The sequence below is a fragment of the Dromiciops gliroides genome, chromosome 2 (assembly GCF_019393635.1).
Source record: "Dromiciops gliroides isolate mDroGli1 chromosome 2, mDroGli1.pri, whole genome shotgun sequence".
NCBI lineage: Eukaryota > Metazoa > Chordata > Mammalia > Microbiotheria > Microbiotheriidae > Dromiciops > Dromiciops gliroides.
This window is the reverse complement of record NC_057862.1, coordinates 243,787,401-243,802,941: the sequence shown is the minus strand read 5'-3', so window position 1 is coordinate 243,802,941 and position 15,541 is coordinate 243,787,401. Positions and strand designations below refer to the sequence as shown.

The 15,541-nt window shown below is 37.4% G+C and overlaps 1 protein-coding gene across 6 annotated transcripts in view; it reads right to left on the bottom strand.

The window, feature by feature from the left end:
- The window catches only part of FBXO34 (F-box protein 34), a 55,592-nt gene that overhangs the window by 18,439 nt on the left and 21,612 nt on the right, over positions 1 to 15,541 (bottom strand). For 3 of the 6 annotated variants that reach the window (XM_043986329.1, XM_043986331.1, XM_043986332.1), the window contains exon 2: positions 3,744 to 3,859. The exons of the other annotated variants lie outside the window; for them this stretch is intronic. The gene's annotated coding sequence lies outside the window, so the exon portion shown is untranslated. The remainder of the gene's footprint in view (positions 1 to 3,743; positions 3,860 to 15,541) is intronic. 6 annotated transcript variants of the gene reach the window in all.

Below are 15,541 nucleotides of genomic sequence, written 5' to 3'. Positions count from 1 at the left end.
ATCAGGAAAGACTTCATGTAATAGGTGCCACTTAAGCAGAATTTGGAAAGAAACAAAGAATTCTAAGAGGCATAGGGGAAAGCCACTAAAAAGTATGTAGATGGGAGTTCCATGGGACATTCTGCTGTGTGATACATAACAATACCAGTTTGGCTGAACAACAGAGTAGAGGAAGGGCAGTAATGTATAACGAGGCTGTAAAGATAGATTTTGCACATGTTATGAAGATCTTTAAATACCAGATTACATTTAATCCTTGAAGCAAGAGGTAGTCATTGAAGCTTCTTGAGCAGAGGGGTCACATGGCAGACCTGGAATATCAAATTTGGCAGCTAAATAAAAGATGGTTTGGAGAGGAAAGTAAGGAAACTACTGAAACAGTCCAGGTAAAAGGAATGAGGATCTGAACTAGTTTGGTGTCTGTGTGAACAGAAAGAAGTCGTGTCCATTCTACCTCCACTATATCCCTCATATCTTTACTCATATGGTATACTTGATGGTCCAGTTAAACTGGCCCACTTGCTGTTCCCATTAATGAAATTCCATCTCCCACCCAAGTCTCCTCTAGGCTAGGAATGTATTCCCTTCTTCCCTCCACTTCAGAGAATCCCTAGCTTCCAAGAGGTCAGCTCAAGTGTCACTTCTTAGAGAAAGGCTATTTTGATTCCCAAATTCTGCATTCTATAGGAAACTTATCCTAATCCCTCCAATTGTTGGTGTCCTCTTCCCCATATGCTCTAAATTATTCTGTTTAATTTTTACATTTTATATAGTTACGTTTCTATTCTCCTCATTAGAAAAGTAACTCTCTTTAGGGGGAAGAACTGTTTTATTTTTATCTTTTGTACTACCAATGCATAATGACCATAGTGTCCATACTTAATAAATGACTGTTGAATAAAAATCAATGAAGGGGCAGCTGGATGGTGCAGTGGTTAAAGCACACACTAGCTGTGTGACCCTGGGCAAGTCACTTAACCCCCATTGCCTGCAAAACAAAACAAAAAATCAATGAAACCACATCAAAAATAACTGTGCAAGATCATATTCATACAGGATATAAAATAAAACGAAAAGGATAACTTAGTAAATAGCAATGACCATAGTTCAATTATTTTCCTGCTGCACACCGGAGAGTCTAGGGCCACAACAAAGCAATGTCACTGAAATTCATGAATTGAGGAAAAAGGACAACTCATCATTCCAAGTTGAGGCTCAATCCACTGAAATGGCTTGGCTTAGTAATTAAAGCTTAGCTCCTTTTGGGATGGAATTTCCACAAAGATTATCTGGGCCTTTTCACAACAGGTTCCTATCATTCAAACCCTGGCCTCTTCCTCACTCCACCAAAAATATAAGAAATAATTAACATTTCACAAAAGGTGCTTCCTGATATGGAGTTATCAAAGGCCTTAAAAGAAACAGCTCCAGCCAATCAACACTGAACAAGAGCCTTCATATCCACAGATAAGCCAGGGCTAAATGATTCAATAATCTCAATGCAAGGTGCGAATACACTTTAGAAACTTTATCAGTTGCTTCATATACAGCTTTTACTCTCAGTGCAAAAAGCCTTTTGCTCCTGAACACACTTATCTACGGTTACTTTCCTATGTAGTGAAACCAAGCTGGTTTGTTATTTAACAAAGGAATATTTTTTTCTAGTACTGAAATTGCCTCAGATATTCCCATTAGGCAGAAAAGTGAAATCTGAAAACTGTCATTAAAGAAAACATGTAATGTAAGTAAACCCAGGGATAGCTTAGGTGACACAGTGGATAGAGTAGCAGGCCTGGAGACAGGTAGACTTAATCTTCCTAAGTTCAAATCTGGGCTCAGACACTGGTTGTGAGACCCTGGGCAAGTTTTTAACCATGTTTGCCTCAGTTTCCTCATCTGTAAAATGAATTGGAGAAGGAAATGGCAAATCACTTCTGTATCTCTGCCAAGAAAACTTCCCCCAAAATGGGGTCACCAAGAGTAAGATATTACTGAAATGACTGAACAATGTAAATAAACCCAATGCTAACTACCATAATGAGGTTACTAAACTCAAAAAGGCAAATTGGGTTTTTAAAAAAAAATTTTAAACAGATTTCATAAAATTAAATAATACTAGCTAGGTAATTTTTAATAAATTTTAATGTAGTAGTTACTGACTATAATAGAAAAAAGTCAGTTTCACGGGTACTAAATTCCTTCAAGGTACCACCAACAACAGAAGAAGCTCAGGTCAAGATTAAGTACTGGTTTAATACTTAGTGAAGTCAGACAAACAAGTCACAGCAAAACCATGGAGAACATCAAAGGAAAACAGACCTATGGCATTAATCTGAAATAGTAAAAAAAAAAAAAAATCTCACCATTCAATTAATTTCCAATAAATTGGTCTGGTCACCCCCTCCCAACTTCACTCTTCACAGAGTCCAATTTCCCCATTCTATGTTTTTACTCACAAAAATTTCAGTCTGAAAATACCATCCCACACCTAAACAAGAATATTAAATTAAAAAATAAAGTCATGGATGGAAAACTAAAAAAACAAAAAAACAAAACTTACCACACTACTCAAGTGATTATATGTTTATTGAAAAGCACAAATGCCCTCCTTTCCTAACTTCATTTTGGTTCATGTTCTTCATCACCCAGATTCACAACTTCATAGTTGTCTTCAATTCCTCTTTCTCATCCCACAAATCTAATTAGCTGCCAAGTCCTATCAATTCTACCTCCATAACATCTATTAAATCTTTCCCCTCTTATAGCCACCACCAAGTCAAGCTCTTATCACCTCTTGAATGGACTGTTCCAACTGCCTCCTAAATTAGTCTCCATCCTTCATTCTCCAAAACCACCATCCACCCTGCAACCAATATTAGTAGCAGTGGTTTTGATTACCTTCCTCGCCAAGAAAATAGAGACCATTCAACTATAACTTCATCTAATCTCTTATTCTATATGTCTATATCATCACCCATTTCCCCCCCTTTGTTCTCTGATAAAAAGTAGACTCCCCTAGCACCAGCCCTGGATTCAGGAGCACCTGAGTTCAAATCCAGCCTCAGACACTTGACACTTATTAGCTGTGTGACCCTGGGCAAGTTACTTAACCTCAATTGCCTCCAAAAAAAAAAAAAAAAAAGGTAGACTACCCCCCCCCTTTTTTGCCCAGGCAAGTCCCCCTAACTATGTTCCTGATGCTTTTTTTCCTTCCAGTCTATTCTTAGAACCTGCTCATCCCAGCATTCTCTCTCTTCCTTAAACTTCAATCTCTCTCTCTCTCTAGTTGCAGGATCCTTTTCAGTTGCCTACAAATATACCCAGATCTCTTCTATTCTTTTTTGTTTGTTTTTGATGAGGCAGTTGGGGTTAAGTGACTTGCCCAGGGTCACACAGCTACTAAGTGTCAAGTGTCTGAGGCTGGATTTGAACTCAGGTCCTCCTGAATCCAGAGCCAATGCTTTATCCACTGCACCACCTAGCTGTCCCCTAAAGAGGACTTTAAATATAAGAATGAGAAGCTTACATTTTATCCTAAAAACTAAAATTGAATACTCTTGAGCAGGGGAGTGACATGATAAGACTTGTATCTTAAAAATAGTAACATGACACCTGTGTGGATTAAAAAATGAAGATTAATAAGACTACTACAATAACTGAGAGGAAAGGTGAAAGGGCTGTAAGTACAGTGGTTATCATGTGAAGGGAAGGATGCTAGGGACGGCAGAAATGTCATGATTCACCTGGAGAATATCAGATGGGGCAGCATGCAGCTTGGGTTCAATGAAAGTACCATACAATTGCCCAAATGAAATACAGCTTAACTTTTTCTCTTTTCAATTTTGTCCATGTGAAGTATCTGTAAAAACAAACAAACCGCATTTATTAAGCACTACTCTGCAAGATATGTTCATATCTATAAAAACTTAAGGCACTACTCATAAAGCTATACACCCCAATCTGAGCAGTATATTTTTCCTTTACTTTTTTCCCCAAGCAGGTGTTTGAGACTAATCTTCTTCAATCTAATAAATAACATTTCAGTAAATAATTAAACTTTTAAATTATTGTTTGGGTAAGCCATTCTTTCATATTTAGTACCAAATGTATGAGTGATAAAAAACAAATGAACAAATAAGTTACATTTTAATGTTCCTAAAATAAAGTGAATTACTGTTAACAAGCTATAAATGAACTCTCAAAGAAAAATCCTAATCCAGATGGGTTTATAAACGAAATAACATCAATTCAGTGTTTGAATTTCAATATTACACAAAACACAAAAATAGGGGGGGAACAGACCCTTCCAAATTTTTTATGGTATAAATACAGTCTTGATAGCTAAACCAGGGGAGAGAGAACACAGCTAAAGAAAACTATAAACCAATATCCCAACGAAGAGAAATGCAAAAAAAAAAATTTAATTAAACATTAGCCAAGAGAATACAGTACAACCACATATTAAAAAGATTATACACTATGCCTATATTAGAGTTATGCTAGGAAAACAGAGTTGACTCATGAAAGAAAATTACATGTTTATTAATAGAATCCTGTTTAATAAAGGCATAATTACATCAATATATGCTAAAGAAGCTTCTGACAAAATCCAATATCTAAAAAACAGAGCTATAATTGGTCCTTCTCTTAATATAGTAAGTAGTACTTAATATAAAACCAAGAGCTGACATTATGTGAAATGGAAGAAGACTAGGAACCTTTGCAAAAGTCAGATGAGGGGGCAGCTAGGTGGTGCAGTGGATAAAGCACCAGCCCTGGATTCAGGAGGACCTGAGTTCAAATCCAGCCCCAGAAACTTGACACTTACTAGCTGTGTGACCCTGGGCAAGTCACTTAACCCTCATTGCCCCCCCCAAGTAAGATGGGGGGAGGGGAAGAGGGGTAAAACAAGAAAGAAAAAGAAATCAAGGATAAAAGCATAAGAGGAAATAAAACTTAGCTTTTGCAAAAGACAATTGCCTATACAGAAAACCCCCATCAACTAAAACACTAAAAGAAACAATAACTTCAAAGTTTCAGGAAATTAATGAATCCACAACTAACTAGCATTACTAACAAAACCCAGTAGAAAAGAGAAAATATATACAATTTCTGGAAGTTTCTCTACCAAGACACACATACAAACTATACAAACACAACTAAAAAGCACTCTAATAAGAACAGACGTAAATAACTGATAAATATTAGTTGTAAATAAGTATGTCATGTCAATGGGTAGTAACTAAGTGGTACAGTGAATAGCTCACCAGACCTGGACTCAAGAATCATCTTCCTGAGTTCAAATCTGGTCTCAGACACTAGCTGTGTGTCCCTTAACCCTGTTTGCTTCAGTTTCCTCATCTGTAAAATGAACTGGAGAAGGAAATAGCAAACCACTCCAGGATCTTTGCCAAGAAAAATCTCCCCCAAACAGGGTCATGAAGAGTTATACATGACTGAAAAGAGAATGGGCCATATCAATATGACAAAATCAACAATACTACCTAAACTACTTTACATATTTGGCTCCATACCAAACTACCAAAGGATTATGGATTAAGGATTTACAAATCTTAAAAAATAATAATAAAATTCATCTAGAGTAGGTGTCAGCAAACTACTTATTGCCAGAGGTCAAAATGCAACCTTGTGGCTGTTTTTCTACAAGCTATTAAATATAATAAAACTTCAATTTAAAATGTAAAAGTCATTCTTAGCTCAATGGTCATATGAAACTGACTCCTGGGGCAGCTAGATGGAGCAGTGGATAGAGCACCAGCCCTGGATTCAGGAGGACCCGAGTTCAAATCCAGCCTCAGACACTTGGCACTTACTGGCTGTGTGACCCTGGGCAAGTCACTTAACCCCAATTGCCTCACCAAAAAGAAGAAAAAAAAAAAGAAACTGACTCCTAAATGAGAAGGGTTAGGGTTAGTGGTCCTTTGTACTGTTACTCCTTGTAATTCAAACTTCCATTTACTAAAGAATGGTGATTTACATAAGTAATGATCAACAGCAAATAAACTGGCACCAAGGTTAAGGAAGACTCCGTGAAGGGGCTTATTATTGGTTTCATTTCAACAAAAAATTTGTTAAGCAACTCCTGTGCTAGATTCTGAGGATAAAAAGAAAATCGTCCCTTTCATAGTTTAAAGTTCTACAAAAATTCATTAAGTCCTGAAGCTATTTCTGTACAACACAGTAGCTAATAGTCATAATGATGACCCGGTCACTCTCCCCACCAAAAGACATGTTGAAGGGCTATGTTATATTTCTTCTTTTTATCCCAACAAATACTAAGTTTTACACCATTTTATATTCAGGAGCACCAGTGGAAGTTGTAGCCCTTTTCAAATGTACCCATCTAAGATGAGAAAACTCCAGGCAACATTCATTTTGAATAAGCCTCAGAAGGATGCTTAACAGAGGGGTCAATAGAAGTCCTGAGACTCAGTAGCTGTTCATTTATTCTGTTTCTCTGGTGAGAAAAGATTTCGTTTAAGAGACTGTCTCCTTCTACCCTTTGACTAAAAGTTACCCTTGATGTAGCCACTGAAGGTCTTTTCAGGTCTGTTCCTTTTTTTTTTTTTTTTTTTGCATAAGCCAATTGACCCCACCAAACACCCACTTATAAAAACACTAAAAACATTTTCTCCTTGTTTGCAGCCTGTCCGGTTTCTTCTATAATACTCTTGGGAGTATTAAAAGTCACTACTTCACCAAGGGTGTGACCAAGGATTCTTAACCTAGAGTCAAGGAGTCCATGGATAAATTTCAGGGGGTCTCATGAACTTGGAATGGGGCGGGGGCAGAATCTTTATTTCAATATAATTGACTTCCTTTGCAATCTTATGTATTTACTCTCATTCTGAGAAGGGGACCATAGGCTTTACCCAAATTTCAAAAAGGTCCATGAAACAAAAAATATTAAAAACACATATTGTAGCCTTACTTTCAGCTCCTCTCTACCTTTCACTATTTTGAGACAATTTCATAATCATACACCATCTTCCAAAAATATAAATATTAGTTTATTCATACTTAGAGAAACAAAAAAAATCTGACTGAAAAATTAACAGAAACCAATAACAACTTCAATTAAAGTAGGAGATATAAATAACCAGAAAAATAACCAATTTCATTTGAAAACAAAAAGTCAAGAAGCCAAGGAAAACAATTAAAGAAAGTGTGAAGAAGTCCTAGCAGCACCAAATGTAAAATTATTCTACAAAGCAGTAGTCATCTAAACAATTTGAGACTGGTTCAAAAATAGAAACGTTGATCAGCGGAACAAACTGGGTATAGAAGCAATTGAACATAATAATAATACAGCATTCAAAAAAATCCAAGGACACCAACTACTAGGTTAAAGATTCAACAAGAACTCCTAGGAAAATTCAAAGCAGTCTAGCAGAAAATAAGCTTACACTAACATCACATACCATATACCACACACCACATACCACAGTAAGTAAAAAAAATAGATATAAGACCTAGATATTAAAAGTTAGGAGTAGGGGGGCGGCTAGGTAGCATAGTAGATAGAGCACTGGCCCTGGATTCAGGAGGACCTGAGTTCAAATTCGACTTCAGACACTTGACCCTTACTAGTTGTGTGACCCTGAGCAAGTCACTTAACCCTCAATGCCCTTGCAAAAAAAGAAAAAAAAAGTTAGGAGTAGGAAAGGAGATAGTTTTTACAACTATGGATAGGTGAAGAATTAAATAAGTAAGGGAAAGGATCTCAACAGATAAATAGCTTTATTTTGACAAAATAGAAAGGCTTTTTCACAAGTGAGGACAATGAAGCTAGAATTAAAAGGGACACAATTAACTGGGGGGACATCTTTGCAGCAAATTTCTTTGATAAAGTTCTGATATCTAAGCTATATAGGAAAATGATACAAGTATAAATTTACTTAAGTACAAGAGCCTTTTTCCAATAGGTAACTGATCAAAGGATATGAATTTGCAGCTTTCAAGGGAAGAAATCAATAATAATATGAAAAATATGTTCCACTGATGATGAGCAAGACGAGTAGAACCAGGAGAACATTATTACACAGTATCAACAACATTGTGTGTTGATCAACTGTGATAGACTTGATTCTTCTCAGCAATACAATGGTACCAGATAGTTCCAAAGGACTCATCATGGAAAAGGCTCTCCAAATCCAGAAAAAAAAGAACTGTGGAATATGGATGCAGATTGAACCATACTATTACTTTTGTTTTTGGTACTGTTTTTCTTTTTTGAGGTTTTTGCTTTTTGCTCTGATTCTTCTCTTATAATATGACTAATGCAGAAATATGTTTAATGTTATTATACATATATAACCTATATCAGATTACTTGTTGTCTTGGAGAGGGGGGCAGGAAGGAGAAAAATTTGAAACTAGAAATCTTATAAAAACAAATGTTGAAAACTATCTCTAGATGTAACTGGAAAATAATAAAAAATTTTTATAATTAAAAAAAAATAAAATAAAAATGTTCCATGTCCTTAGCAAGATAAATGCAAATTAAAACAACTCTCAGGTGGATAGTTCACCCCCACCAGATTAGAAAAGATGACAAAAAAAGAAAATGACAATAGTTGGAGGGATTGATGATCAAACACGATTCCTATCTCTTGGAGTAGAGATGATGAACTATTAGAATGGGATGTACATTTTTCAACAGGGGTAAAGATGAAAAAGAAAAGCACATCACTGAAACATTAAAAAAAAAAAATACCCAGGGCAGCTAGGTGGCTCAGTGGATAAAACACTGGCCCTGGATTCAGGAGGACCTGAGCTCAAATCCAGCCTGACACATGACGCTTACTAGTTGTGTGACCCTGGGGAAGTCACCTAACCCTCATTGCCCTGTCCCCCCAAAAAGGATGCTCTATCAAAAAAAAAATACTCAAACAAAAGTTCAGAAGGAGACAGGAGAGTATTTGGTATGGCTATATTAAAAGTAACAGGTTTTTGCCCTTTTGTTGCAGGGCAATGATGATTAAGTGACTTGCCTAGGGTCACACAACTATTAAGTGTCAAGTGTCTGAGGCTGGATTTGAACTCAGGTCCTCCTGAATCCATGGCCAGTGCTTTATCCACTGTGCCACCTAGCTGCCCCTAAAAATAAGTTGTGTGTGTGTGTGTGTCACACACACACACAGAGCTATATATACATGATAGGTTCATAGTTTCATTTGTAATCCTCTTTCAAATCTTCTCTGTATGCAGAAATGTTGGCATTAGTTGACAGCTTTTCAACTCAAAGTAAAAAAAATATTTTTTAAAAGGTGCATTGGTCATTGTTGATGGAGTTGTGAACTGACCTAACATTCAGGAGAGCAAATTGGAACTATGCCCAAAGGGCAATCAAACTGAGTATACCCTTTGACCTAGCAATGCTACTACTAGAGGTCTGTATTCCAAAGAGATCATAAGAAAGGGAAAAGGACCCACACGTAAAAAAAATATTTATAGCAGTTCTTTTTGTAGTGGCAAAGAATTGGAAATTGAGAGAATGAATGCCCATCAATTGAGGAATAGCTGAAAAAGCTGTAAGTATATAAATGTTAAGGAATACTACTGTGCTATAAGAAATAATGAGCAGGTGGATTTCAGAAAAACCTGGATTTACAAGAACTGACGCTGAATGAAGTGAGCAGAACCAGAAGAACATTGTACACAGTAACAGCAACATTATGTGATGATCAGCTTTGAAAGACTTATTAGCTCTTCTTAGCAATACAAAGATCAAAGGCAATTCCAATACATGATAGAAAATGCTCTCCACATCCAGAAAAAGAACTAGAGTCTGAATGCAGATCAAAGTTTACTATTTTTACTTTATTTGTTGTTATTTCTTTTCTTTCTTTCCCCTTTTAGGGCTTTCCCCTTTTGTTCGGATTCTTCTTTTACAACATGACTAGAATGAAAATATGAATAACATGACTCTGTGTGTATATGTAAACCTATATCTGATTGCTTGCTGTCTTGGGGAGGGTGAAGGGAAAGGAGGGAGAGAGGAAAATTCGGAACTCAAAATCTTACAAAAATGAATGTTGGAAACAATTTTTACATTTAACTGGAAAATAAAATAAAACACTGCATAAAAGTCTGAAAAAATTAGTCCTTGTCCTCAAGCATCTATCAGTCTGAGGGATTTGAGAATCAGATCTAGAGCTAGAAGGGACCTAAGTAAGAAGGCATCTAATCCAACCTCTTCATTTTACAGATGCAGAAACTGAGGCCAAGAAAAGTTAAGCAACCTGCCCAAGGTCAAGTAGGGTAGCAAGTGAGAAAACTAGAATCTCAATCTACATCCTTTGAATCCAAACCTAGTGCTCTTTCCATTGTAGTACAGCAGTGGGATAAAACACGTATCTTATACTTGTTTTTGGTTTTTTGGGTTGTTGTTTTTTTGGGTGAGGCAATTGGAGTTAAGTGACTTGCCCAGGGTCACACAGCTAAGTAAGTGTTAAGTGTCTGAGGCTGGGTTTGAACTCAGGTCCTCCTGACTCCAGGGCCAGTGCTCTATCCACTACGCCACCTAGCTGCCCCACGTATCTTATATTTGGAAATACAGCACAAACAACAGGGGGATTCCCAGAAGAACAAAGAATGAAATCCTATTAATACAGGTCATTCTCTTCTCTGCAAATTAGTCTTAGGGCCTTGAGCACTGACTGAGAAGTGACTAGAAACCAGCCAATTAATTATGTGTTAGAAGCAGGGTCCAAATCTACATCCTCTGACATGAGTTCTATATCCACTACACCATGCTGTCTCTCTTTTTACTGACATTTCCAAAGCAATAAACAAACCTAAGATGATATAAGATGGAAATATTTACTGTTGGAGATGAGGGACTTATGGAAAGAAATGCACAGTAATGCATTATTAGTGTAGCTGTGGAGTGGTTCAACTATCCTGGAAATTTTGGAATTTTTTTAAATTTAAAATTAAAGTATTTTATTATTTTCCAGTTACATGTAAGGATAGTTTTCAACATTTGTTTTCACAGGATTTCTAGTTCCAAATTTTTTCTCCCACCTTCCCTTCTGTCCCTCCTCCCCAAGACAGAAAGCAGTCTGATATAGGTTGTATATGTACAATTACATTAAACATTTATCTACATTAGTCATCTTGTGAAAGAAGAATCAGAGCACAAGGGAAAAACCTCAAAAAAGAAGGGGAAAAAACAGTCCAAAAGTAGAAACAGCATGGTTCAATCTGCATTCATAATTCACAGTTCTTTTTTTGGGGATGTGGAGAACATTTTCTATCATGAGTTCTTTGAAACTGTTTTGGATCATTGCACTGCTGAGAAGATGGAATTGTTTTTTAAAAGTGGCTATAGTGTCTTGAAACAGAACTTGCCTTTCAGATATTGGGGATACAAAAACAAAGATGTAGTTTCTAACCTCAAGGAGCCAATAGCATGGGGTGAGGGGTCAGGGAGCAAAGGGAATGTAGATATAAGATAGATAGATAGATAGATATACACTTTGGAGGTCTGACTCTGATAAGTGAGCTTTAATCTTACCTCGTTGGAATCAGGTCTTCAGGACATTTCTGGCCATATACACAGTAAGGGCTATCAAAGCTATAGTACCAAAAAGGAAAATAATAAATGTTGGAGAAGCTGTGGAAAAATTGGAACACTAATGCATTGTTGGTGGAGCTGTGAACTGATCCAACCATTCTGGAGAGCAATTTGGAATTATGCCCAAAGGGCTATAAAGCTGTGCATACCCTCTGACCCAGCAATACCACTATTAGGTCTTTTTCCCAAAGAGAGCATAAAAAAGGGAAAAGGACCCACATGTACAAAAATATTTATAGCTGCTCTGTTCGTGGTGGCAAGGAATTGGAAGTTATGGGGATGCCCATCAATTGGGGAATGACTGGACAAGTTGTGGTATATGAATACAATGGAATACTAATGTGCTGTAAGAAACAATGAGCAGGAGGAGTTCAGAGAAACCTGGAGGATCTTGTGTGGGCTGATGATGAATGAGATGAGCAGAACCAGAAGAACATTGTATACAGTATCATCAACACTGTGTGTTGATCTACTGTGATGGACTATATTCTTCTCACCAATACAATGGTACAGAAGAGTTCCAGGGAACTCATGACAGAAGAGGATCTCCAAATCCAGGGAAAAAAAAAAACAACTATTTCTTTTGGTTTTGGTGCTGTTGTTTTTCTATTTTGAGGTTTTTCGCCATTGCTCTGATTTTTCTCTTATAACATGACTAATGCACAAATATGTTTAATGTTATTATGTGTGTGTATATATATATATAACCTATATCAGATTACCTGCTGTCTAGGGGAGGGGGGAGGGAGGGAAGGGAGGGAGAAAAAAATCTGAAATTGGAAAGCTTGTATAAACGAAAGTTGAGAACTATCTTTACATGTAACGGAAAAAAAATAAAATACTTTATTTAAAAAAAAGCTATAGTACTAAATACGCTGAGGTTTTAAGGAAGAAGGCTAAGAAGAACAAAATGAAAAGAGGAAGATCCTAGTAGGGACAGGATGACTGCTCAGGGCCAAGGAGAAAAAGTCTAATCTTTCTTACATGATACTGTCAAATTCACAAAGACAGCTATTTCTTCTCCTAGTTAAACATTTCCAGTTCCTTCAACGAATGGTTCTTCACGTGGCATGGATTCAAGGCCCTTTACCATCCTGTTTGCCTTCCAATTTATCAATGGCCTTCAAAAAATATGACATCCAAAACTGAACACAATACTCCAGATATGGACTAAAGTAGGGTAAGAATATAAAGGAACTATGGCTACCATGTTCCTGGAAGCTGTTTCTCTCAATGCAGGCTGTTTTTTTGGCTGTCATAGCATACTGCTAGTACATCCTGAACTTGCACAATACCTGAAACTAAATACTGTGTAATTATAATGATCAAGTCTAGGCCCAAAGAGATATGAAACTATCTCTTCTTTGAAGGGTCCTTGGCCTGAATGTGAAACACTGCAATTATAATAAATGAATGATGTATTTTCTAGTACTACTAAAGTGTTATATTACTCTTCTTTTCTTTTGTTATAAGGGATGACTATATTGGGAAATGAAGGCAATATAAAACCGAATTACACCACTAATTTTCTTTTAAGAAGCCAAATTCAGCTCTTTGGGGTATTTCATTAGAGTGGCACAGTGAACAGAGCACAGGTATTGGAATCAGGAAGTCATCAGTTCAAATACTGTCTCAATGACCTACTACCCATGTAACCCTGGAAACTCACAACCTCTCTGGCCCTTTTCCTCATCTACACCTACCTCAGAGTTGTGAGGATTAACTGAACTAGCAAATGTAAATCACTCTGCAAACCTTAAAGTGGTAATATAAATGCAGCTATTTTTTTGTTTTGTTTTGTTTTGTTTTTTTGCGGGGCAATGGGGGTTAAGTGACTTGCCCAGGGTCACACAGCTAGTAAGTGTCAAGTGTCTGAGGCCGGATTTGAACTCAGGTACTCCTGAATCCAGGGCCGGTGCTTTATCCACTGCACCACCTAGCTATTTTTATTATACCGAATCTTTAATTCAGGCCACTCAACAAGTTCTGAACACATCTATAATTGTATTCTTGTTTCAGCTCCACTTGTTCAGCCTCTTCATAAAAACATCACAACACTTCATCAAAAGCTTTGCTGAAATCTAGGTATACAATCTATAGAAGAAAAAAGGGAAATAATTGACTCTGGCATTGCTGTTTTCTTGATGCAGGCATGCTGGTGCTTTCCTTTCTAGATATCCACCCTCTTTAATGATTTCTTGTAGTGTTTACAGAAACCAAATTCAAACTCAATGACCTATAGTTTATTCTCCTTTTCGAAGAATGAGAAAAACATCTATCCTCCAATTTTGTGCAAAACTCTCTTTTTCAGGAACTTGAAAACATTACTAAAAAGTATCTCCATGACACATACCAGAGGAAGTACTTTTATCTGACCCAGGTAACCTCATCATTAAAAAGCAATGAGGAGGGGCGGCTAGGTGGCACAGTGGATAAAGCACCTGCCTTGGATTCAGGAGGACCTGAGTTCAAATCCGACCTCAGACACTTGACACTTACTAGCTGTGTGACCCTGGGCAAGTCACTTAACCCTCATTGCCCCGTATAAAAAAAAAAAAAGGCAATGAGGAGGGGCAGCTAGGTGGCGCAGTGGATAAAGCACCTGCCTTGGATTCAGGAGGACCTGAGTTCAAATCCGGCCTTAGACCCCTGACACTTACTAGCTGTGTGACCTTGGGCAAGTCACTTAACCCCAATTGCCTCACTCAAAAAACAACAAAACAAAAAGCAATGAGGAAAAAAAAGAAAAGAAAAAAGCAATGAGGTGCTTCACACTGATTTATCTTGGTTACCAACTCCTTCTCTATTAGCCATTTTTGTTCTGTTCCTTCAAGAGCAAAGGTCATTCTCCCTGCCAGGGGGGGGGGGGGGGGGGAATCATAAGCAAAATTGAGTTTTGAGCAGCTCTTCCTGTTCTCATCATCAGGTATTGCCCCATCAAGCAAAGGTCTTGCTCCTTCACAGCTGTAGCTAATTACACAATACAACTAAAAATGACAAAAGCAGCCCTGATCTTCCTTACCCCTCCTCACTGACTGGCTCATAATGAACTTTGGCTTTATCATCTGTTGCCTGGCCTGGCCTCCTACACCAGAACTTGTCTTGGTGTCACAGTATCCTATGCCAACAGGGTTAGGCCTATGGACACCTTCACTGAATGGTGTTTGTAAATGAATGAAGGAAAGGCTAAATTTCAATCAAAGGTTACTAAGATGTTATTTCTTTCCCTTTCCAAATTCATACAGCACCTGAAATCTATTCACAAGAGCTGTAGGTAAAGAACTCCTGTTATAAAGGTACTTTGTTACACTGAATTGGTCCATGAGTTTCCTGTGCACGTGTGTGTATATGTATGTACGTATGTATCTAGAGAGATTAAGTCTATTTTTCCTCCTATTGAAATTGTTTCCCTTCGACTCTTTACAATTCCATCCTTGACCGTTTTGCCTTTCTTCTGAGCTAACCTCATTCACTGAATGTTAGCTAACGGGATCCTACTAGTCAATCCTTCCTCTGAACCCAAATCTGCTTCTCAAAATGGAGTTCACATGTCAGACTTGCCCAATAGTTGCTCCTCTCTGTTAGTGAGAATCTGCTACAGAATACAATTTCGACTTGTTGGTTCATCCACTTTCTAAAGGATAAAATTAGGGGAAAAGAAGAACAGATTAGCTACTGGTTGAGAGAAAGCAGCCGTCTAGATAAGTGATGAGAGATTAGAGAGACCAGAGAGACACAGAGAAAGTGAATTCCCCTACTTCACTCCTTTTTCTCCTCCTATATCCTATCAGGTATACCCAGAGCAGTTAAGATAGAGCCCCAGGCCTGTAGTCAGGAAGACCTGAGTTCAAACCCAACTTCAGACACTTTCTAGCTGTATGACGCTGATTATAGTCCTTCAGAGAGGCCACACTTAAACATTTTTAAAACACTAGCCTTA